This window comes from Aulonocara sp. 'chitande type north' Nkhata Bay, linkage group LG15, assembly GCF_057382095.1.
Source record: "Aulonocara sp. 'chitande type north' Nkhata Bay isolate Kocher_YH1m ecotype deep benthic linkage group LG15, A_spYH_male_GT1.1, whole genome shotgun sequence".
Classification (NCBI taxonomy): Eukaryota; Metazoa; Chordata; class Actinopteri; order Cichliformes; family Cichlidae; genus Aulonocara; species Aulonocara sp. 'chitande type north' Nkhata Bay.
The window spans coordinates 41,711,212-41,735,127 of NC_141358.1; the positions used below are offsets into that span (position 1 = coordinate 41,711,212).

The 23,916-nt window shown below is 41.5% G+C and overlaps 1 protein-coding gene across 7 annotated transcripts in view; it reads right to left on the bottom strand.

The window, feature by feature from the left end:
• Positions 1–23,916, bottom strand: part of ptprfa (protein tyrosine phosphatase receptor type Fa) — a 353,347-nt gene that overhangs the window by 245,326 nt on the left and 84,105 nt on the right. The gene's annotated exons all lie outside the window — the stretch shown is intronic.

Below are 23,916 nucleotides of genomic sequence, written 5' to 3' on the forward strand. Positions count from 1 at the left end.
ATGATTCTCATGCTTCCTCGGTTATTTTCCCAAATCTGCTACAATCAACTGGCGAAAACACTAAAAGTCAGCTTTGCTACGAGCTGCCAACACTTCGCCGAGTCACCAGCATACTGGAGGTCATTGCTCTAAGCAGAGATGCCACTAACTCCAGTTCTCCCAGCAAAGACACAAACAAGTTACGAAGCCGCCACAGAGACATCATCTCTCCAGCACATCCTGGTCTGCCCTGATGTCTCTTTCCATTTGGACATGGCAGAAACATATCACCTTGTTTCCATCAGTAAAAATAGTAACATCGATCAATCAGTAAAATCAAAGGTTTAATTCAACTCCTCGTTTTGGAGCAGCAACTTAAAGCTGTGGCCTCAGATTTGGGTGCTAATTCTCGTCCCCACTGTATCAAACTATATCAACTATAAACCACCCCAGTGTGACGTTAAGGTCACTGCTCACATAACCCAGAGGGAGCACATCATTCACAAGCCTGGAAATTCTGTCCATAAAACTGGTGACAAAGACCAGGCCTGCGGGAGCTCAGCTCCCACTGGAAACAAGTTCATGTAACAACGGAATTTCATATTAATGGCTGTATAAATTTTAACATGTGGCTGCACTCGCCAATCACTTAAGATTAATAAATATCAAACTCTCTGTATTTAGAAACTGAACCTGACTCACAGGTGGGACCTGCAGCCCTCGCTTAGACATCTGAGAGATGTCTAAGATAAGTGTCTACGGATTCCCTCAGCAAAATAAATATCTATTTAAAAATGATTCGTTCAACATCATGTTGTCACACTGAAATGTCAGCTTTCATTTTTACAATTCTTGTCCTTCAGCCACCTGAGCAGCCCTTTGTACTGGATGTCTCTGAGCTCTTGTACTATTGCAACATGTAACAATCATCATTACAAGTAAAATAACTCACCTGGAGGATTCAACGTTGTATGTTTCTAATATGGTTCAAGCATATTGCCAAATATAGTGAATGAGGGAAACAGCATTGCAAACTTCCTCCTCCAGGATGTAGACAGAACCACACCTCTCTGAAACAGTTTCAACAGAAACTCGCATGTCACTGCAGGACCGCTGTATTTAAGTGGGTAAACTCAAGCTATTTGTATATTAATAAACTGGCAACTAAATATATTTGTGCACACACGGTCTACTGGCATGGATAGCTTGTCTGCATGATGCACCAGTACACATGCTCTACTGCAAAGATTGTCATTGTGTTGATTTTTGCTTTGTGTTTCCTTTCGTTACTTTTCCCGTTGTATGTTCTACAATAAAAAAACAAAACCAAAAGATAAAGCAACACAACACTGTGGCGCTTGTAGCCCATGAGAGCCATAGCAGCAAGACTGGGACAAATAGTTCTTATAGAAATGACAGTTAAATCAATCAATCAGCTGCACAGCATTCAGCGCAGCTAAAACAATGGGCTGCAGCTGAAACAGGGTTAATATGTCTTTGCTTAACAAGCAGGCAGGAAACAGTGGGGTCCTCGGCCGCATCAAACAGGAAGCTACAGTGATATATGATGTAATGCCAGTAGAATTAACCTACATTATGACAGTACTTGAGATAGACTGATTTATCCAGGCCAGCCTGTGCAATTATAAGTAATTCTCTCCACAGGTGAACCTGCTATTTTAGAGTCTTCCACGAAACACAGTAGCTTGTTTGTTACTGCGTTTCTTGTGGCGTCCACGGATTCCACAAGACTACAGAAATGCATTCATGACAAGTACAGCACAACTCCATTTTTCCACCTTCACCGCACATCAACATCAAACGTGAGCTCCAATAGAACAGCGAGCTCATGCAACCACCGTATGCCCCAGCACACATTAAAATCAGACTGGGAGAGAGAGGAGTGGTCACAGTGTAGCTTCCTTTGAATTTCCTCATTTCTTGAATGATAAAGCGAAACATGAATCCCCATCAGCATCTCTATCCATGCAGATGCACACGGTACTCTGTCAAAACTGCTCGACAGCTGAAAACTTTCTCTTTTGGAGGAAAAGAAACCTCACAAAGCTCTGATTGTTTCCATCAGTTTGACTGAAAAACCCTCTTCCACTGTTTACTGTAAAAGTTGAACAATTACAGAAAGTCTCACAGAAACAATTCAGAGAAAGTTTGGAGACAATTTCAAACATCTTTGACGCATCATTAAGTGTGCTGTGACAGGAAGGCAGGGAGGAGGCTAAGTGCTGGATTTCTAGTGTTTCTGGAGCAGCATTACTACTGTCTGCCAATAGCACTGTAGAGACAGTTGCAACACTTTCATGTGCACTCAGCCGTCTCACAAATCACAACACGCCCATTCTGCAGCAACTCACACCTCAGCTTACCAATCACACTGAGACCTCTTAAGCTCTAGTGTATCTGATTTGTTTACTTTTCAATATTTAAGCATATCTGTGATAGAAGGTCGAAACAAGAAACTTTTTTATTCAAAATCAAATATCAATTATATCACCAATGACATATCTGGAAGCCCCACTGTGCACCTCACAGCTCCTGTTTTACTCTTTTGTGGGGTTTCCACAGCCCCCCTATGCCTGTGTAGATCTTCTTGAGCAGCAGTTTTGTTGTGATGAATGGTGACATGTCCAGGATATAGCCTGTCTCCTGCTCAAAGTCAAATAGGACTGGCCTCAGCTGCCCCACATCCCAGGATTAGATAACCATTTAAGAAAATTATGGATGTGTTGGATGGATCCATCCATTTTGTTGCTGCAAAATAATGCGATGAGTATGTGTCGATTAATGAAAGGCACACAGCCGGGTCCATGGTGACATGAAAAGCACACAGGAACTTGAAGAAGTTTTACAATAACCATCACAAGCAGGGTTTATCATCCAAAGTCTGAGTCCATTTGCATAGTTCTGAGAGTACACAGTAGGACAATGAGAGTTTCACCAATGCAAAGTGCTCATAATACACTGGGTTAGCAATAAAATGCATTTAAATGAGATCTATGACTTAAAAATAGAGTGTTTTTTAAAAATAAATTGTACTACTGAAGGATACAAAGCCCTGTTTGTATGTGTGTTTGGTCGTCTGACACCACGTATGTTTAACGAAAGAAAGAGACTTTTTGTTCATTGACGTATGAACACAGAAACATGTGTGTGGCTGAGTGATGAATTACCGAGCAGTTGACAGAAGTATACTAGTGTCCGTACAAGCTCCATTTCAGCTTAAGATAGAAAGAAGACGAAACAAGAAAAACAGATCTCAAGAAAAGAGCCAATGAAAAATGTCAGATTTAAAGAGTTTGCACTCTGTGTTTGCTGTCGACTGTCTGTGAAGAGACTGCATTTCCTATCCAGCAGAGCCGCCTAAAAGTCTTTACATTATTTATGTGCAGCCTTCTACAATCTAGAATAGCTCAAATTTCTGAGAGAAAAACTCTCAGAAATTTGAAACTTTTTTCTTGAAAATGATACAGTGACAACAAATCAGAAAAACATAACCTCTCAGGAATCCAGCTTCTCGAAGATTAGAAGAGAACTTTGTAGTGCCTCCTCATGCAGCAGCTGTCAACATAAGCACAGGTGAGTCTTCATGCCAGTGTCCAAAAAATGACTGAGCTAACAAGCTTTCCATGCAAGGAACACTAGCGTGTTGCTATTTTTTGACTGACATAACACTCTGCACACCCTGACCACTTGATTTCATTTATTACTACATGTCTCATTTTGACAGTTATGCTTCATATGATTTCATTAAGGTTTCTCGTTTTTTCCCGTTTAAAATAATCTATTAATCTGGTTATTTTGTGCAACAGAAAAATACGTGTGCTTGCATCTGAGGTTGTGCTCACACTCATAACCTAAAGAGAATTCTCTGCTTAATCTGGAGCATTGCTAAGCTGTTCTGGGTCACTCACACTACCCTCTCTAAAGCCACAACACTCCTCTCCGGTCCTCGTCAGTGACCAGTAGTTGCAAACCAGCTTGTAAATGCAGGGAACTCTTCATCAGGGCAGAGCCTGATTTTTCTCTCATGGCCGGGAGTAACCGCCAAAAACAAAAAAAGACAAAAGACAGCAAATATGGGACTTGGATTAATCATGTGGGCACAAACATCACTCCAGATGAATTATTATGTTCTTCTGAATCTGTTTGCTAACAAGTGCAGGATAGTACAGCTTGTTGTAACTCAGGTAAGGGAATTCGAAAGAAATTCATCTTTATGCTGATGACAGCGTCTGGATATGTTGCTCTGCAGAGTTTCTCACTTGTCTGTTTTCTTTTGCCTCACACATGTAGCTAAGGTAAGTCTGTTTAATACCAATAGCAGGGCCTCGGGGGGTTAAAGAAAACATCTGATTTATAAAGCAACACAAAAACAAGCTAAGACATCTCAAAGAATTCAGTGCGATTGTATAACAGCAGAGAGATGATTCACTGTTGTTGAGTGATGCTAAATTCTAGATGACCATTAGCAGAAATATTTGTTTTACAGGGAGTGCCTGGAGGGCTGCATTACTTTCATATTTCTAATTCATTGTGAGCACTGCAGCAGCGCTGAGGTAGGCTATGGTACCAGGCAGACCTTCTGCACACAGCTGGGCTGAATGCGTTTCCCCAAATCTGACCGATAACAACACCGGGGTCAGAAAAAAAAGCTGAACCAAAGGATTGCAGATACAGAGCCGAGAGATATGGATTTCATGGAAAAGCAAGAAATATAAAGCACAAAAGGTCAAAAATAAGGGCTATGATGAGGAAGAACCTTTCTGATTGAACCAGGATGGGTAAGGTGTGATTGTTTTTCTTTGCACACGTTAAAACAGAAACACTGGAGCCTTAAATAAAGGTAGCAATGCTGAAGTTAATGTAATGCACTGTGTGGGGTGCCTAGATGATGCAGGTGAGAATAATTAGTCCCACTCAAATCTAGCTAGGCAACAGTGCCTGATGATTATTAATGGGTACATGTGGTTATGTACTTGTGTTTTAGAAGGAACAAAGCGAAATGACACAAATGGACTTTAAAGATGCTCGCCATCTATCTTGGCACCTTCACTATGGAACAGCACGCTCAGTTAAATGGCTTAAATTTAATTTGAAAGCCTGTTTTTTAACCTGGTTGATGTTGAAGATATTTTGTTGAGGCATACTCAGCAGATCCTGTGTTTACTTTTTCATTAAATGTAAAATTTAATGCATCCTTTATAATTAACATGTGGGTCAGCACTGCAGAGGTCTTCGTCCAGTGAGGGGTGGGAAGCCCGTCAGTCACTATCTCTGGTTCTCTTACAAGGTCACTTTCCTCTTCAGCTAGTGTGCAGGTCTTTGTCTTACTGTGTAAAAAGCTCTGAGATGATGGTTCATAAATAAAAGAGTTATTGACATGTTTTGACTCTCCGAGAGCCATTGGATCGCTTTCCTTCAGCAACAACAACAGCAAGTCTTGCTATGGTGCTGGTTGAGGAATTAACTGCATTTTTGCCCCGGACTACTTATACGTACCTTTTGGCGGTTTGTATAACAGATTATGCAGATAGTAGTGTACTAGTGTAACACAATGTCTGGCTTCACTGTGGAGATGGTGCATACTGGATACACTATTGGTAGCCATTCAGTAAAAAGGACTGGATGTTACAGTCCCTGATAATGCATTGCTTTAAATGGAGAAATGTTGAGGGATGGCTGTTACGAGGAAAGGCAGCCCAGACACTTTACCAGTTTGGGACACATCGTCAGTAGTGGACCTGTGTCAGGTGTTTCAGCCATTATCACTAGACACCCTCATCCAAGGAGGCCCTGCCAGGGTTGATCAGGGCCTGGAGTGTGTCCTTTCCCCAGATTTTCTCTTTTCCACACTCTCCCAATTCATCCAGCGACCCTGTTTGGCCAGCGCCACGGCTCTGGCATGTCTGGCTGTTTCCTCCTGTCGTCGCACCTCCTCCACCACCATTTTTCAACGTTCAGTTACAGATGCCTGTTGCCACTGATGTTACTGCGCCAAGACCAAATCCTCCTCTTCCCTGTTGGACGTGACCCACCACACCACAATGCCGAAGAGCAGATTTCGCCTGTAGCACAAATGTGGCTGTGGTCCACTTCCTCCTTTGGGTAATAACCCAAACTGGAAGCACCAGAGCTTCAGTTTTCCTGGGAGTGCAGTGTTGTTAATCCGCTTGAGGTCATCAGCCAAGTTCTGCCTTAGTTGTTCTAGTTGCCATGTATCATGGAGGTCTGCATTATACCACCGTCCCAGGCTCTTTATGGGCTTCTGTAATACTGTTGGAATTGGTTCTCCACTGATATAGAATTGCTCGGCTGTCAGCTTTCCTTTTACGATGGAGATGTTGCAAGATTTACTTGGCTTAAACTCCATCCTTGCCCATTGTTTTCCAGGAGCTTCTGTAGGAATCGCCTAGTACATGGTTTTGTTGTTGTAATGATGGTCATGTCGTCCATGTAGGCCCTAATGGGAGGAAGACGAAGGCCACTCTTGAGTCACCTCCCACTACCCACCAGGATGCCCTCAGGACCAACTCCATTGCCATGATAAATGCCAGAGCAGAAATCTCCAATTTCCAGGTGCTCCCAGGCTGTGGCGGTATTCTCAGCTGTCACACAAAACTGTAAATCCTGAAAGTACGTCTTGACCAGTCCTGTGATGTGGTTTGGTACGCTGAAATAGTTGAAGGCCATCCACAACATCTCGTGCGGAACTGACCCAAAGGTGTTGGCAAGGTGTAAAAAAACCACCCTTTGTTCTTTCTTGGCAGTTTGAATCTGGTGCCAGATGATGCTGGCATGCTCCAGACATCCCGAGAAGCTCCGCATGCCGGCCTTCTGCACGATGTGTCAATACAGGGTGGGCCATTTATATGGATACACCGTAATAACATGGGAATGGTTGGTGATATTCAAGTCCTGTTTGTGGCACATTAGTATATGTGAGGGGGCAAACTCCTCAAGATGGGTGGTGACCATGGTGACCGTTTAGAAGTCGGCCATCTTGGATACAACTTTTGTTTTTTCAATAGGAAGAGGGCCATGTGACACATCAAACTTATTGGTAATGTCAAAAGAAAAACAATGGTGTGCTTGGTTTCAACATAACTTTATTCTTTCATGAGTTATTTACAAGTTTCTCTTTGTTCACAGCCATCGACATGTCGAAGAGGTTAACACGTGAGGAGCGGATCGAAATTGTGTTGATATCTGGTGAACGCAGTAACCGGGTCATTGCAGCAGATTTCAATGCAACCTGCCGAGTCAAACCACCGGTTATAACTCGGCAGGTGTTGAGCAGTCGAAGACAGTTTCACGACTGTGCTGGTCAGCCAGGTAAGGTCACGTTCATGACTGCAGAGCATGTGTGAACACACCTTAACTCACTGGACTCTTGAATGTTTTTGGTTTCTACTTATCAGCGTCCTGAGCATCACACTGTACACATTTATTGAAAATGTTGATTGGATTGGATCAAGCTGTCACTCAGTGTGTTGACAGTCCAGTTAATTTAACAGAGCGCCATCACTCAAAGCTGCTACGACTCCCACATTTACATAAAACCAGGTTATTTTTTCATTGATTATGTTTACTTGTAAAGGCGTCACAGTAACCCATTTAAAATATGCGAGGTTCCTTAAACAACACGTGAACCTTTAACACAACTTTGACTCTCTTACAAAACTTGAAGTTTTAAAGTTATATTGGTGAGTGATCAAATCCTTTGTTTCCACTGCATAAAGCACGTGTTGCTTGGACACCACAAAAACACAAAACACATGACTTACAACCACGTTTGATAACCTGTTTCGCTTGTTATGAACTAATGACATGAGCGCTGATATGAACAGCACATATGGGAGTTATGGAAATATGATTAATTTTGCTCAGGTGTATTGGATTTTTTGAAGCAACCCCAGTGGATCCACAGACCACACTGAGACCAGCACTCCTGGTGAGATCTGACAGAGAAGGTCACGACTTGCTGTACAGGAATGAGGGTGCTCCTCAATCACAATGTGAGCCAGTGGTTTACTGGCAGCCTCATATTCCCCAGACAGGCAGCCACATACAGGGCCATGTATCCCCTTCATCAGGAAGAGAGGAGTGGCATCTATCACCATCAGGCCTGTCAGGGGGAGAGCAGCAGGGTGGCACAGAGTCAGCCTGCCACAGCTATAGGGACCAGTAACCACACACGATCACACTACATCCCGTCATGTTCTTAAAGTGGCCGTATGGCATTCTAGACATGAGTGCACAACATCATATGTTCATTCATAATTAGAAAAAAGGGAAAATTAAACAGCTCGGCTGTATTAAATCTATTGCAGCTCTATGAAATGGGTTTTTAAGGTTTTTGATATATTTGTAATAGAGATGGACCGATCCGATATTACGTATCGGTATCGGTGCGATACTGACCTAAATTACTGGATCGGATATCGGAGAAAAATAAAAAATGTAATCCGATCCATTAAATATCACGAAAGCACCTCACAAAACTTGCAACACGCCGTAACTCACCTCAGAACGTTAGCACGTCGGAGCAGTATGCATCACGTGATAGAGCGGCTGTGGCATGCGGGACCTGTCGGTGGTCTGGATAGCATGTGGAGCTTCGCTAGCAACCCGGCATTTCATCTCCGACAAAGTTATCCCCGAGAGAAGTAAAGCAAGTGTGTAAGTCCATCTCTGAATGTTTGTAAAGCATTCCTGCGTTAATCTTAACAAGCGATATATGGAGCGACTGCCTCTTCTTGCTGCTACTTCAATCGTGAAACTGCTTAACGATCAGCTGATCGGCTTTTCTGTCGCGAGTCCGTGTCTCTAGTTTGCTTTTGGCCCACTTTGCACCAGAAAGAGGAAACCAGCGGCTGAACAACAGCAGCACGTTTAAGCTTGATAAGCTGTTGTTAGAATTTATTTAATATTACTTTCTACACCAGGATCTTTTTCTACGTAGCTGACGCTGGTAACTGTGCAGGGGCGGATCTAGCAAAGTTTAGCCAGGGGGGCCGATAGGGCATGAACAGGGAAAAGGGGGCACAAAGACATACTTTTCTTTCTTATTCTCATTTAAAATGTCGAGCTTTTAATAAATAATTATCTGACACCCAAAGTTTTAATTTGATGTAAAATGAATAGAAGTCAATTACTGTATATAGTGACTATTAAGTCTAATATATATACCCTAGTAAGCTATAGTACTTTTTCCTTTGGGAAGGTACCATCTGTGCAGTCTGCAATTTTGTTGAAGAAAGATGTTGAATCTATTTAATATTTCTTGAAAAATAATTGATTTCTGTGCATTTTTTTTCACACTGCATCAAATTAAGGTTGATTACGTCGATTAAGCATCATGAGGTGGAGCGTGAGGGGTGGTTCCCTATTTTTTATTTATTTATTTTTGTTGTTGCTGGGAGTTGGAACCCTATTAGTTAGGTTGCTTAATATTTACGCTAAGTACTAAATAAAATAAAATACCAGAATAGGGAGGATGGTGTAGGTTTAAGTTTATTAGATTGATCAGTATTGCTGAACTATGAAATATTTTTTTTTTTGCATACAGGTATAACAGAATAGCTTTAGTGTAGTTGTTGTTTTAAACTTGAGTATGAACTTGCAGACTTGCAAAATGCAGCAAGATATTTAAAAAAACAGTTTTGTTGATTAAAAAACACTATATCGGATTCATATCGGTATCGGCAGATATCCAAATTTATGATATCGCTATCGGTATCGGACATAAAAAAGTGGTATCGTGCCATCTCTAATTTGTAATAGTAAGTCTTAGCTCCAGGAGCTCAGCTTTCAGAAGCCCACAGTGAAAATATGAAAATAAGTTTGCTGCTTAGAGTTCACATCTGCCGAACCCATCGAAGAGGACGGCTGTGTGACAAAAGGAAGAGAGACTGCAACCAGATTTTCTCATGTTTGTAGGCTGCTATAGGTAGCATTTAAAGAAAATATAAGAAGAATGTACATTAATAATTTTGATCAATAGGTGGATCCTAACATATAAAAAGCTAGCAAAAAACTTTCATTATTGTTTGCAAGTAACAACAAGAACAATGGAAATAACTGAGCTCTGCACTGACAGCAGGATAGACCTGACAATGTAGAAAAGTATGCTGGAAGGCATGATAGCAGGGCCACTACCTGCAACCTTCTAACCTCAAAGGGAATCTAATCCAATTTTAATGCACTTCTAATACTTTCACCAGCAGAGCCAACAGACGCAGGATTCCTTAAAGGCTTACTTTGTGATAAAGAAACAATCCCCTTTCTCCAGGAGAGCTGGAAGTGTCACACAACCAGATGGAGAAAAAACAACAAAAAAGACAAACTCGTTCATTTTATTCATGTGGGGAAGTGAAAATGTCAAGAAAATATCAAGCAAAAATAAATGTGCTGATTAGAAATCTTTCATGGCTTCTCCTGTGAAGAACAAAAGCAAGAGATTTTAGGAAAGCTCTCGAAAAAGCCTCAAGCTTCAATACTTGATTAGACGTTGTTTAAAGTGATGATACAAAAACCATAATGTCACAAATAGAAAGGCGGTGAGCAGTGAATTGTTTGGGCTCAAAGTTTCCTGTCTGTAGTTTGGATGAAGGTGAATTCAAAATGAAGTTTGAAGTAACTTAATAAAGAGAAACCAAATAAAAGTTCAGGGGCAGTCTAGACTTCCTAAATCTCTTTAGGACCCCTCCTGCCACTGGCCGGGCAGACAAAGTCAAATTAAGACAAAAAGTCTTTAAATGAACTTTACGACTGAGTTTTTGATCTGGGGAGGGGGCAACAGCAGTACTATCATTAATCATAGGTTGGCTGTATTAATGTCAACTAAATCAAGTTACAACATTTTATTAATCAGCCTTGAAGAATACCCCCCCCCCTTTCACTCATCTAACTCTGTATTACAGGGGCACCACATCTGGCTTATGGCCCAAGTTCTCACTTCAGCTGGGGACATTCCTAGAACACCTTCATTAGGGCATCCATCAGCCACCGCAAATAGCATTTCCCCCCCAATGTGGAAGAGCAGGAGATCTGATCTTAGCCTTCAGAGGAAGCTCAATTCCATGAGACAGAAAGAGTAGTGCTGGTACAATCACTGGTACAGTCACCCACAATAAGTCTGACTTATTTCTAGCAAGTGGACCAAGCTCTGTCTGTGGTTGTACAGGACTTACCAAAATAAACTGTATCATTAGGTCCAGTAGCCCATACTCCCAAACCACCGCGCACACGGCCCCACTGATTAAATCCATGAGGGATTTAATCACATGTGGTCTCCACGTACATTTCTGCAAACTGGCTGTGAAAACTTATATACTCACATATATACTCACAGGTGACATTGAGAAGGTAAAAAGCTAGTTCAGTGTTTTATAGCCTGTAAGAAAAGCACATTGTTCATCCTGAGCGACTGATGGGCAGAATCTCCTTTCCAGGAAGCAAATTTAAAATTCACAAATGCAACAAATGAAATGGTCTTAACACAAAAAAATAATAATACTTTAGTTTCCAGCTGCCCTTCTCTCTAGGACTGCACACGTTCAGATGGACAAGAATAGACTAATTGACCCATTCAGAAAGATCTGAATGTGCCGTGGTAATGAAACTGTCACGGTTTGCGGGGGCAAGCCGTGTGGAATATATATAGGACCAAAAGGCGGCAGCTCTGGTGCAGGTGAGTGTTTATTAACAACAAAAATGCAAACAACAAAGGCGCTAGGAACATGAAACTGAAACCTAAACTGGGTAAACCAACACACAAACCAGGAATGACGGTGCAGGGAGGTCCGGGGAAATACATGCAGGGAGACCGAGGGGAAACAACACAGACGAACCAGCAACGAGGACACGGTAACACACACTATAAATACACATGCCAGGAATCAGGGGATGGGAAACAGGAGGGGAACACACCTGGAATACATGATAACTGACAAGGCAGGGGAAACGTAAACAGAACACACTGACATAAGACAGAGCCCTTCAAAGTAAAACAGGAAACACATACACGTAATGACACAGACTCAAAGACGCGGACTAAACACAGAGACTTACTACACTAAGGAAATGCACAAGCAGGGAAGACATCAACCAGAGGGAACACCACTAAATGCTAGAAAATACAAAACTATCAAAAGTAAAAGTACATAACCAAAAACACTGGGTCACCGACCCAGGACCATGACAGAAACACCACGACAGATCAGAATTACTGCTTCTCCGTTCATTATGTCGTCCTGTCATGTCCCTTTGAACACAAGCACCAGCTAATACGATCTAATCCTGCAGTAAATCCCACCTGCGTGAAGATTAGAGTTTTCACTTTTCAGTGAAGCTCCTACAGCATGGCATGTACTCCTGTTCATAGCAGTAAGTAAAGTTGTTTTGCTTGGTCACAGAACCACCGGAGGTCTTTGGCACAAATTTAAGAGAAGATCGTGATTAAAGTTCTGAAATGTGGATTTGTCACATTTCCAGTTTCATTTTGCTCCTTCATCCTGCAGTGTGTAAGGGAACAAAGTACAAAAACCCTGCTTTGGTACTGACATTAGAATATAACCATCTAAATTACTGCTGCTTTGATGCTTCCATTGTATCCATCAAGTTATCATAACCGAAAGAAGAGAAGGAAAGGCCGAATCAACCACTAGAGAGAAAAAGAGAGAACAAATGGAGAGTGGCTGCTGAATGGTTTTATTGTGCACTGCTGATAAGCTCATCTCCACAGCCTATAAAAGTGTTCGGCTATTATGTTGCAGACTAAACCCCCTCACCTTAGTTTGCCATTAAAAGCTTTCCTTTACTGTCTCTGAGTCGGGCCTTTCTCAGCTTCAAGTCTAAAGTCCGCGGAGGTAACAGCTGCAGTCAGTCAGGACATGCAGGTGGTAGTGTTGGCTCATCCTGAGCTTCCAACACCAGAAGTTGAAGTCACCAAATGTTAGTGTACCTTGAGTCCCTTTAACACCATTCTTATCAAGTACCCACAGTACTCATATGTAACCATCTAATCTAAAAATGAAGCCATTTACTTCAGATGAATTATGGATCAGAGACATCGAGGTGATTTTCTCTGCCCATCAGGTCAGTCTGAGATTTTAAAACCTCAACCAAGTTAAAATTTTTACTCCTGCATGAATCTCAGAGTAAAAGGGTGTAAACCATGTTGTTGTTTCTTTATTTTTGTGCGTTGGTTTTGCTGCCCATCTATTTTCTACTTCTTATCTCTGATCAGAGATGCCCAGATATCTTTCCCACCTACTCTAGAAACGACAGCATCTCTCCAGCATGCCTTGGGTCTTCTGCCGGTTGGACATACCTAAAACTTCTCACCTAGAAGGCATCGGTCAGGTATCATATCAGATGCCCAAACCATCTCATCTAGCTCCTTTTGATATGCAGGAGAGGTAATTTACTCTGAGCCCCACACATATATTTCTAAGGCTAAGTCCTGACACTTTGTACCTAAAATCCCTTTTCTTTGAGTCACTACCCACAGCTTAAGGTCACTGCTGAGGGTAGAACACAGATCAACCCTTAAATTGAGGGTTTCACCTTCACACTAACACAGACCTGAAAGCCGTTTGTCAATCTCCTGGTCCAGTTTCACTCGTTAACAACACTCTACGGCTTGAACTTTTCTACTTTGGGCAACGACTAATCCAAAGAACCAAAGCCTTAGATTTAGAAGTAACAATTTCCATAGCGCAAGCTGGAGGTCACCACAAAGCCAGGTTTGTTTTTTATTTTGCAGCTTACATTGTACGCTCCTGTTTTGTTGTTATTTTCTACAAGCTGTATAAAAAGCTATATAGATAATGTATGAAGTAATCCAGGCTGATAGATGGTTAAATAATATTACACAGAAGTAACATATGTGGTGTGTTAGCATAATAAATGTCTGTCTCGGTGCAGCTGTGTGAGGCTTGTCCAGCTGTGGGCTGTCTACAGATCACAGTTACTTTGTTTGTTTTTGTTGTGAGTTTCTAAGTGATGGACATAGCAACTATAGAAACGTACATATAGTATTGCTACTTGAACCTCGTGAATTCACCTGTGTTATCCTCATGTGCATCAACCATTTCATTTCACATCTAACCGAGTTGGAGTTACTTACATGCAACCTCGCTTGGAGAAATGCTGCACAGCCATTGTGGTGTATTTATTCACATAAGACGTACGCGTTGACGTAAGCCTACCGTTAAAACCCAACCTACAGTATCAGCTCTCATCCCTCTCCCCAGCGAGCAGTCCCACCGTGCTCCACTACAGACACTGATTAGTCCACCTCATCCCTCTGGAGACTGTGAGATCCTATACAGGCTATTTGTCGACAGGGTTATTCACTTACTGATGGCCCAGACAGCTGGCAGGAAGAAAGACTGTCTGTCAGCTGGCAGCCGCAGCACACAGATGAGAAGCAACCTTCAGAGAGCTTGGAGACATTAATGCAGTGAGATGAAACGCTGCACTCATCAGTTACCAATCACTTCAATCTTCTCATTAATCTACACGTCTCATCCCAACATCCTAATCAATTATAGTGACAAACAGTCACCTCTACTCACTGATGTGTTTTTGCTGTAATTATACAACATGATCAAAACAGATTAAACATGCAGTATAGTTTTGTAAATACTAATCGCCAAGTATTTTATCTATTTTGAAAATAACTAATGAAACTGAAGTTTCTGCACAAAACCCCCACAGCCTATATGATGATATTTCTTCCTTATTGCCATGAAAGTTTGGATGTCGTGGAGTGCAGCTACACAAAAATTAATTAAGAAGAAGATTTATGGAGCTCTGAAACTCAAGAATACTCAATGAAATCTGCACCCTTGATTCACACATGGGAAGCAATTTCCCTCAAGCAGAATATAATGCAAAATAAAATTCTGAAAAACAAGGCAGTTGGAGTGAAGGAGACAAATTACCACGTTTTAGCAACTGACCGTATTTAACTGACCGTATATAACTGACTGGGCATCACTTAGTGCATTTTGAAGCCTCAAATTTTGTGTTTTGGCCACTGATTTTTTTTCTATTTAGCAAAGACTCATCATGTTTGAATAAGAAGGGTGAATTTCTACGTTACTGGTTATTTGGTTAGCAAGCTGCAACCATAAACTGCACAGGTACAATGCACAGCATGCACTCTTGCCAACTAGTGCTGAAATCACACTAGAATTTACTTCCTAAAAACTGCGGCGCAGAATTCTTCTCCCCACAGCAGGATATAACAGTTTGTCTGTCAGCAGGGTCCAAAGTTCAATGTCCAAATTCTGTGTGATGATTGAAACCAATAACGGCTTTAGCTGATTTAATTTTGGTGGAAACTGGGTCAAAGTCAGCGTCACATTAAATGTGAAAAGCTGTAAGACCTTTATATTACCCATAATGTTTTATGAATTGTCTTCAAATTCCACGATATAGTAGCCCCTCGGGGACACGAGCAGCTACGTTGGCTAAGCATTTGACCTTGGCCTTCATTATCAGCACCCGAGATCAATCAAAATCAAGAAAACGTATATTATAATATATCATATGAAAGGGCATGGAGAGAGATGTGCAGCACACTTTATTTTCTCAATACAACATCACAATGATGCCATAAAAATTCAAAATCATGCACTACAATAATATATGTTTAAATCTCAAGTTCTACAGCCAAAGATTTCAGACAATTTTGCTTCCGTCATTGGGGTAAACATAACATAACATAACACACCTTTTTAGTCTGTAGTGCTTCAAGGTCAGAGGTGAAATCAGCGCGTTCTTATAAAAGCAGGCTGACGTCAGCATGTTGGAATAAAACCTCATAAAACATCAACGTTTTAATATAGGCCTTGTCCTTCAGGGGATTTGCACTCTGTGAGTGCTCTTGTTTTTCAGATCATATCATTTAAAATGTCATAAAAAGCAACAACACTGCAAACATAGTAAAGAAGTCAAGTTTATTTGCTCATATTAGCTGAGCCTCCCAGGCAAGAACAGGCTCTGGCTGCCGTGTGGCAGCACATCTGTAGTTCATGTTCCTAACTTTACTCTCTTTGGATTTTGCTAAGAATGAAAGTAAACTAACAAAAATTCACTGTACAGGTTTTATGAAGGGAGAAATCAGTCATAGAGGCTAAAAGCATGTTTTGTACAAGCCTGCAGTGACATTTAATTCTGCTAAAAATTTGGACATTTTAACATGCAAGTATTTGGTGAACGTCTTTGGGGATTGATTCAATGTTGAAGCGTCAAGTATCCATCAATGTCACAGCATTTTTTGCAGATAGAGAGATCTATCTATGGATATATAACAATAGCTTCTCTTTGTGCTTGTTCATGTTTGCTTTGTGATCATAGCTCATGTGTATTCTGATTAGAATAGGGATTTGTGTTGCTCTGCATGTTTGTAACATATAGGTTTATATGGTTGATGGTAATTATGAGACAATGTGTTTAAGGGTTATTTTGTGGAGAAATGTGAAAGCATGAAGGCGATGGTGGTAACTGTCAAAGCAGAGCCAATAATAACCCAATGAGAATCGATAAGGAATCAAATTGATAAGTGATATCAATAATGGGATAAGAATTGCTAAATTCTTTTTCATTTCCATCCCGAGGGACAGGAAGTGACATCCTTTATATCCATAAATCTCTTTTTTTCCTAAAAAATGATCCTGCTGGTATGAGATGGTCACCAACAAATTGTAAGAACACGTCATTCTAAAAAGATTGTGGAAGAACAAACAGTACAACATCAGTCAGTTTCCTGTGTTTCTTGAAGATGGAAAGAGATGGCTTGGGTGAATAATTTATGTCCATCTAAAAGCCATCTCTCAGCCAATTACTGCCAGAGCAGCCTATTTTCCTCAAGGGCCAGCGTGCTGTGGACCCTAAATCTCTACAGTCCTTAGCAAAACCATTGTAACACTTTGACGACACACGGAAACAGAGGTGAGCTATAGGCAGCGAGGCCTGTGATCCCATTTTAAACATGTTAATGACAATTTGAAAGTGTCTGGTTTATCATGTGCCATCACTTGGACTGTGGTTTTTCTGACATTAAACAAACCGTTTGTGCCACACTATAAAGTGAAGACGTAGCACTGTCTTCACTTACCCACAACGGGCTATTTGTCTCATTTCCACCTCCATATTTTCATTTGTGGACTCAACTAGTACCTTTGCATGATTAACAGCCTAATTTATAACAGCTGAAGCTAAAAGCTGCCTAATTATCTCCTGCAACTGAGTTCACATGTAAAGGAAAATTAATGACATTTAAAAGGTAAATGCACCGTAATGCCAAGCTAGCAAAGCACAGTGACACAATTAGAGCATCAAGTTCAAAAAGCAATCAAAGAAAATAGTCTAATTCAGATTGCAGGGCTAAGAAGGAATTTATAACTCTAATGTGCATCCATCCTGAAAGTGATTTGGCTGTCGAGCGCTGTTTTGTAGTTAAGAGTTGGCCACTAGCAAATATTCAGAACTCTCACTGACCAAATGAAGCTCTGATGTATTTAACCCTTTCACTCACATTGGCAGTCACTTAGTTAAAAGTTTAATTTAGGACTACCCAAATCTACCAAAATCCGAATTGAATTCAAATTAATTTTATTTGTTTAGCTTCAAATCACAACAACAGTCGCCTCAAGGCGCTTTATTTGTAAGGTAGACCCTGCAGCGGGGTAGGACTAACGTTCCCTACCCCTGCCCTACAGTAAATCCCAACAATCATATGACTCCCTATGAGCCAGTGCTTTGGCGACAGTGGGAAGGAAAAACGGCCTTTTAACAGGAAGTAACCTCCAGCAGGACCAGGCACAGGGAGGGGCGGGGCCAACTGTCGCAACCAGTTGGGCTGAGAGAAGGAAGACAGGATAAAGACATGCTGTGGAAGAGAGACAGAGGTTAATAACAAGTGTGATTCAGTGGAGAGAGGTCTGTTAATACATAGTGAGAAGAAGAAACACCCACTGCATCATGGGAATCCCCGGCAGCCTACGTCTATTGCAGCATAACTAAGGGAGGATTCAGGGTCACCTGGTCCAGCCCTAACTATATGCTTTAGCAAAAAGGAAAGTTTGAAGCCTAATCTTGAAAGTAGAGATAGTGTCTGTCTCCTGAATCCAAACTGGAAGCTGGTTCCACAGAAGAGGGGCCTGAAAACTGAAGGCTCTGCCTCCCATTCTACTTTTAAATACTCTAGGAACAACAAGGAAGTTTGCAGTTTTGAATTCAATTCTGGATTTAACAGGGAATTTTTCCAGTAGTTATTTTGCCCTTTGTCACTTTGTGGCACTGAATATAAGTGACTTTCTGTGGGATCGGTTTGAAAGATTGCTGCTAATCATTTGCTTTGTTGATGCCCCTCAAATTCACTGACATGCTGCAGGACAGAATATTATTTAATTACAGATAATCTCTCCTTCAAGGCTGCCTTCTTGTACCCCTCTGGACTACCTTGCGGGTCCTGAATTGTCTGAGGGCACTTATAGGAAGAATAATACTGCAATACTATATAACATACTATCTACCACAGATTGCAGAGGCAGCTCCAGGAAATCATCTAAAAATAGCAGCCAGGCTAGAACAGATCCAGAATGAGCCAGCTTTGAATGAGAGATGTGCCACATGTGCTTGTGATCACAGTCTGCACGGAGAGCATCATTACCTTCTGAATGCTTGCTGTTCTGATCTGTTGGTAATCTTTAAGCTCAGCTGCTAAATTTTTATTTGTGAGCTCAGTACAGTAGCTTCCATCCTTCACAGCTCAAAATCATCCTAATTTATCTTATACTGAGTCTCGGTGGGACGCCTCACTTCTTCCTCCATCAGAAACTAGCTGTTTTAGCTCCTCCAACTTTAAGGCCAGCTATCCTTTAAAGCAACTGTCTTTTGATTGACCCTTCCCAAACAAGTGGTTTGAACACCAGGCAAATGGGAAATCTGTGCTCACAAGCAGAGCTAACTGCCTAAGAGATATAATCTTTCTATAACATAATCCAGATCCAAGAGCAGACATTAGACATTAACCAAACATAGAGGACGCCACTTTACAGAACAAACTAAGGATACTGCCATCCTGCCACCATCTGCATTATCTCCATTTCACCAACACTCAGTGCTGACAAGCTGTTGTTAAAAATGAAATGAAATAAACCAAAATGAAAGGCATTGTGTGTTCACTGTGATAGGATGGTATTACTGTTTGAAAGGCTAAAATCAAAATGTTCCACTGGTAGAAAAGCTGCTGATTACATTTTGCAGTAGGCCTTTTAATTACAGCTCCCTATTTTATGCAATTATGGACTAATTAGGAAGCAACAACACAGTATATTATTGCAAATTACAAGTCAGAGAAGACACCAACACTCTAAGGAGAAAAGTAAACAGTTGTTTTGTTTTTTGTCACTAAATACTATTGTTGACCTAAAACGTCTACTCTAGGCTTCGTGGCTGTAGAACATTTGACGTGTGACGCACAGCACCACCAAGGCAGGAGCTGTGCCTCCACACCATGCTCCCCCGTGCCAAAGGTCACAGACAAACTGCAGCTTTTAAGGCGACGCTTCCTGGCAGAACAGCTGCTCACGTCCGCCTCCATAAACACTGTTAAATATGAATGCTGACGAGCCAGCGCGTCCCCAGGCTGCGTGGCTGCTTCCACTCCCGGTGGCCAAACGGTGTGGGCCGACAGAGACCTGTGCAGTGAAGAGTAGCTGGGTGTGATTCAGGACAGTAATGTTTCCCCCTCATTCCTGTTTACCTGAACATGATTTTGGTCCATGCACGCCAAATAAACAAACATTTTTAACACCTTCTTATAAAAAAAAAATCACTCGGTTTGTTTAGGATTAAAAACAAAATACATAATTTGAGTAAAAATGTAAGTGTTGCCACTTCTTTCAAAGTTCAAAGCATATGTGAAACACATTCGTTTCTAAGTTGTGTTTAATGTAACAAAAAAGCATCAAGGAGTGAAAAAAACAACAAGCTATGTTTTTATGAAATTATGCCTCTGCATGTTGATCATCCAACCAGAGCTCGTGCACTCCAAAGCTGAGACTGACTCCTCGTTCACGTAATCATTAACAAAACTTGTTAATCTCCCTCAATGTCAGCTTAACCAAACTAGAACTAGCCTTTGATATTTTGAAGCACAAAAGAGAGCTTGTACTGTATGTCCTTCAGCCACTGCCTGCCCTGTTTTGTGAAAGACAAGTTGAACTTTGACTACCGATGCCTGTGGGCACAAGCTTTGAATTGCACAATTAAAACAGACAAAATAACACTGAATAACTTGGAAAACTGACCCCAGATAATTAACTCAAAATAGCTTTTTGAACCCTACTTGGTAAACAAAAAGCTACTCATGTTGAACTATTATTAAGTACAAAGTAAATTGCAGCATAAACACTAAAACGTAAGCGCCTGAAATTGCACTTACTCACGTGCCTAATTCAGTCTCAAAGGGCTAGTTCATTTGAATGTTTCATAAATAAAAAAATTAATTCAGTCTCATCCATTTTTAGAACACTGTGACATCCACATCCAGGTCAAATTCAATACCTGCCGGCACAAAAATTTGCCTGTGCCCAGCAGCATCAGTGAGTCACCCATCATTCCTCTCTGCATCAGCCATCAGCACACTCATGGATCTGTAGGCAGACGGCTGATGACAAATATCCCCCTTCGTGTATAAATGATGACATATATTCAAAGAATCGCAGCCATCCCCTGTTCTCCACTTTATTGTCCCGTTCAGCCCGGCTTAGTGAAATGAAGGAAAAGGGTGGTTGTCTTAGGCCATAACTCCTGTCATAACAGCCAGTCAGGTGAGCTGCCGGCTGCATTCAGCAGGCGTGTGCAGACTCATCCTTTTGCTACTGAGTTCACACAGACGCGGTTGTGAATGTTTTCAGTGGCTGCTGGAGGCCTACAGGCTGCACTGTGATAACTCCACTGACTGCTTCAACGATGTGACAGCAGAGGAGGCTGTAAAAACAGTCGCATTCATCATTCATTGCTATTGGAGCTTGGTCACACCAGCATTTACAGAAGCACAATTTTCAACCCCCCTGCCAGACGAGACTGTGATACTGGGTGATTCAGTGAAAGTATTTTTGCACGGCAACTACAGTAAGTTTGAAGATGGTGGAAAAACAGCTGTTTTAACAAGCGAACTACATAAACAGGGTTAAGGCTGGGAAAATTAAACCTAATACAATTACACCTCAATGAGATCAATGATATGACCTCCACATCTAAAATGTAAGCAGCAGCCAGCAGTTTATGGTGCATCATAAAGACTGGGACAGTTTCAGTGTGGACTGGTAGGAATAACAGACAGTGGTCAAGTGGTACGTAATGATGAAGTTCAACAACCGACGATATATGTCTATGTATCTGAGCAGAACATGCACAGTATAACAGGTGGGTGTGGCTACTGTGACATCACCCACCTGTGTCTGAAGTCCCGTCACCTCGAGGTGAGCATTCCCAGCAGGCCATCTGGGCTGCAACGAACAAATGAAAGGTGGCGCTGACTAACATCTTGTGATTGATGCACTGTTAGCCAATAAGCATGTGGTTTCATAGTGCAGATCCTTCTTTTGAAACATGGTATCACCAAGATTTTAAGAATAGACATTTTTTTCTATATGTCCTGAAACAAGAGTCCATAAGCTTGGCAGGAAAGGATTTACAGAGGAGAAGCTATGAAACACTTCCCATGCACCTTCCCAGCCTGGAAGTCTTTCTGCAACCACAGTTATCACCATCGGGTGGCCGTCAGAATCCAGCTTTAAGGCACTTCTAACCCTGGCTTAATCTTTCTGACCCAGGAGCTCCGTCCATGTTTTCTTACCATCGATGGTAGCCGACCCAAGTGAAGCAATCGAATGGGTGACGCTTTACAGCCTCTAAACAAAGAGACAGCTATGGGTAAGATTTATCTGACAAAAGTATTAAAGTTACAGACAAAACTTGGCTCTGGTCTTCGTTCTGCTCCATCTCAGCCTATCCCTCCTCTCCTTCTATCACATCCAGCCTTCCTGTCCTTTTTCCCTCCTCTGTGGTATTCCTCTTTTAATTCTGACTGACAGCTCCATATTCAAAATCCTTTCTCCAATATATTCACTATCCCTCCTCTGCACATGTGTGAGCCATCTCAGCCTTGCCTCTCTAACTTTGTCTCCAAACTGAGTGAAATGCTGTGAAATGCTCCTGGACCCTCCCAACAAGAATCTTACATCTTTAACTCTGCTGCCTGTTTATTTAAATTAAGTCAAATACACCCACTAGGTCTCAGATTAAAATGGTAGCCTACACCTTCTTAGTTTAATCTAAGGAGCTTGGAAAAAAGTCATCGTAATCTTAGTTTAATCAAAATTAAAATTAAAATGTTAAAAGAGTCGCACATGAGCTCGTGTGCTCAACAATTTACTGAACAGCTGATTAGCAGCCACTTTGGATACAGGAATGTAAAAAGCAGGCTCAAATACTGTTTACATTAGCGGATTACATCAGTCAATTACAGTATTCACTCAACAAAGCAAATTTGTCCAGACTTCAAATCGACACATCTCTACGGCAGAGACCTGCCATTGTTCTACTTTTGAGGGGAAATGTGTGAAGATTTAATTTGGCAAAATACAGACTGACTCAAGACTGTTTTTTCTCTTTTTTGTCACAGCTGATTGACGTAAGACTAAAAAGAACAAGGGTTCGGCGGCTCCTTTAAAGAAGGAGCTCATTATGAACCCGATAGGCTTTACCAAACCCAGAACAATCCCTTTAAAGATTTCCTTTACATCTGAATCTGAGAGTCTCCTTGATGAGCAACAGACGCTGCCGGGAGTCTGTAACTGGCCTCTAAAGGACGCCTAGACCCATAACCGACTGCTCGACAGTGAAAGAATTCCTTCAGGCTGCCATAATGACAGAAACCTCAAAGCAGAATATTTGCATCTCTTATTTATAACCAGTTTGGGATCATTTCCCATTGCAAGTCATACATTTCTCGAATATTTTCTCTTTACATCCCAAAAATTAACTAAGCAACAAATTATATTTAAATTGTTGCTCCACAAAAGCAAAAGCGAGAGAGATTAAGTCCCACACAGGCCCTGCTATAGATGAAACCCTAAATAACTGAGGCGGGAAAATGAAATGATAATAAATTCTGCCTATTTTGATGTGAGCCTCAGAAGCCTGTGGTAGAGGGAAGGGACTTAAAGTCCTTCATCAAAGACGCAAAGAGTGCAGCGAAATAGTTCAATACATGCTGTTAACTGTAACTGGTATAAGGTTTCAGATCAAGCTCACACAGGTGAACGGACATGTGTGCATGCGTATCGTTTCGTTGGCATCTTTAGTTGTTGTTTCATGTTTGACCAACATCTCCCGGAGCTCCAAATGAAGGATTCATCACAAAGACAAGAGCACACAGAGCTTTGACACTAATCAATTAATACAACCTCACACAATAACCCTGCTAACAAGCTCAAAAGCGGAGCACAAGCTACACAAAAGTAGGATTAGTTCTATTAGCACAGGAATCTCAGAGGCAATTAACCTGCCGCAAGCAAAGCCCCGTCTCAGATTCCAGCGTGAGGCACCAAACGGCAGAGCGGGAGGAGGATGATAGTGAGGCCAAGTGACGAAGGACGAGGGGTGGGGGTGCTTTTGGAAAGCTCACCATGCCGGGGTAGAAAGAAAAAGGCGATTGGTTGTAGAAAGCAGTGATGAGATAGTGACCTATACCAACGACTACCACTGAACATACAAGCCAGAATGGACGACAGAAATGGAAGTTTACTTTTCCTCTGCTGCACCTTTCATTTCCCACGATTTCTGCTTTTCTCTCAACACCGCTGCCACTGGGAGAATGACCACAACTCA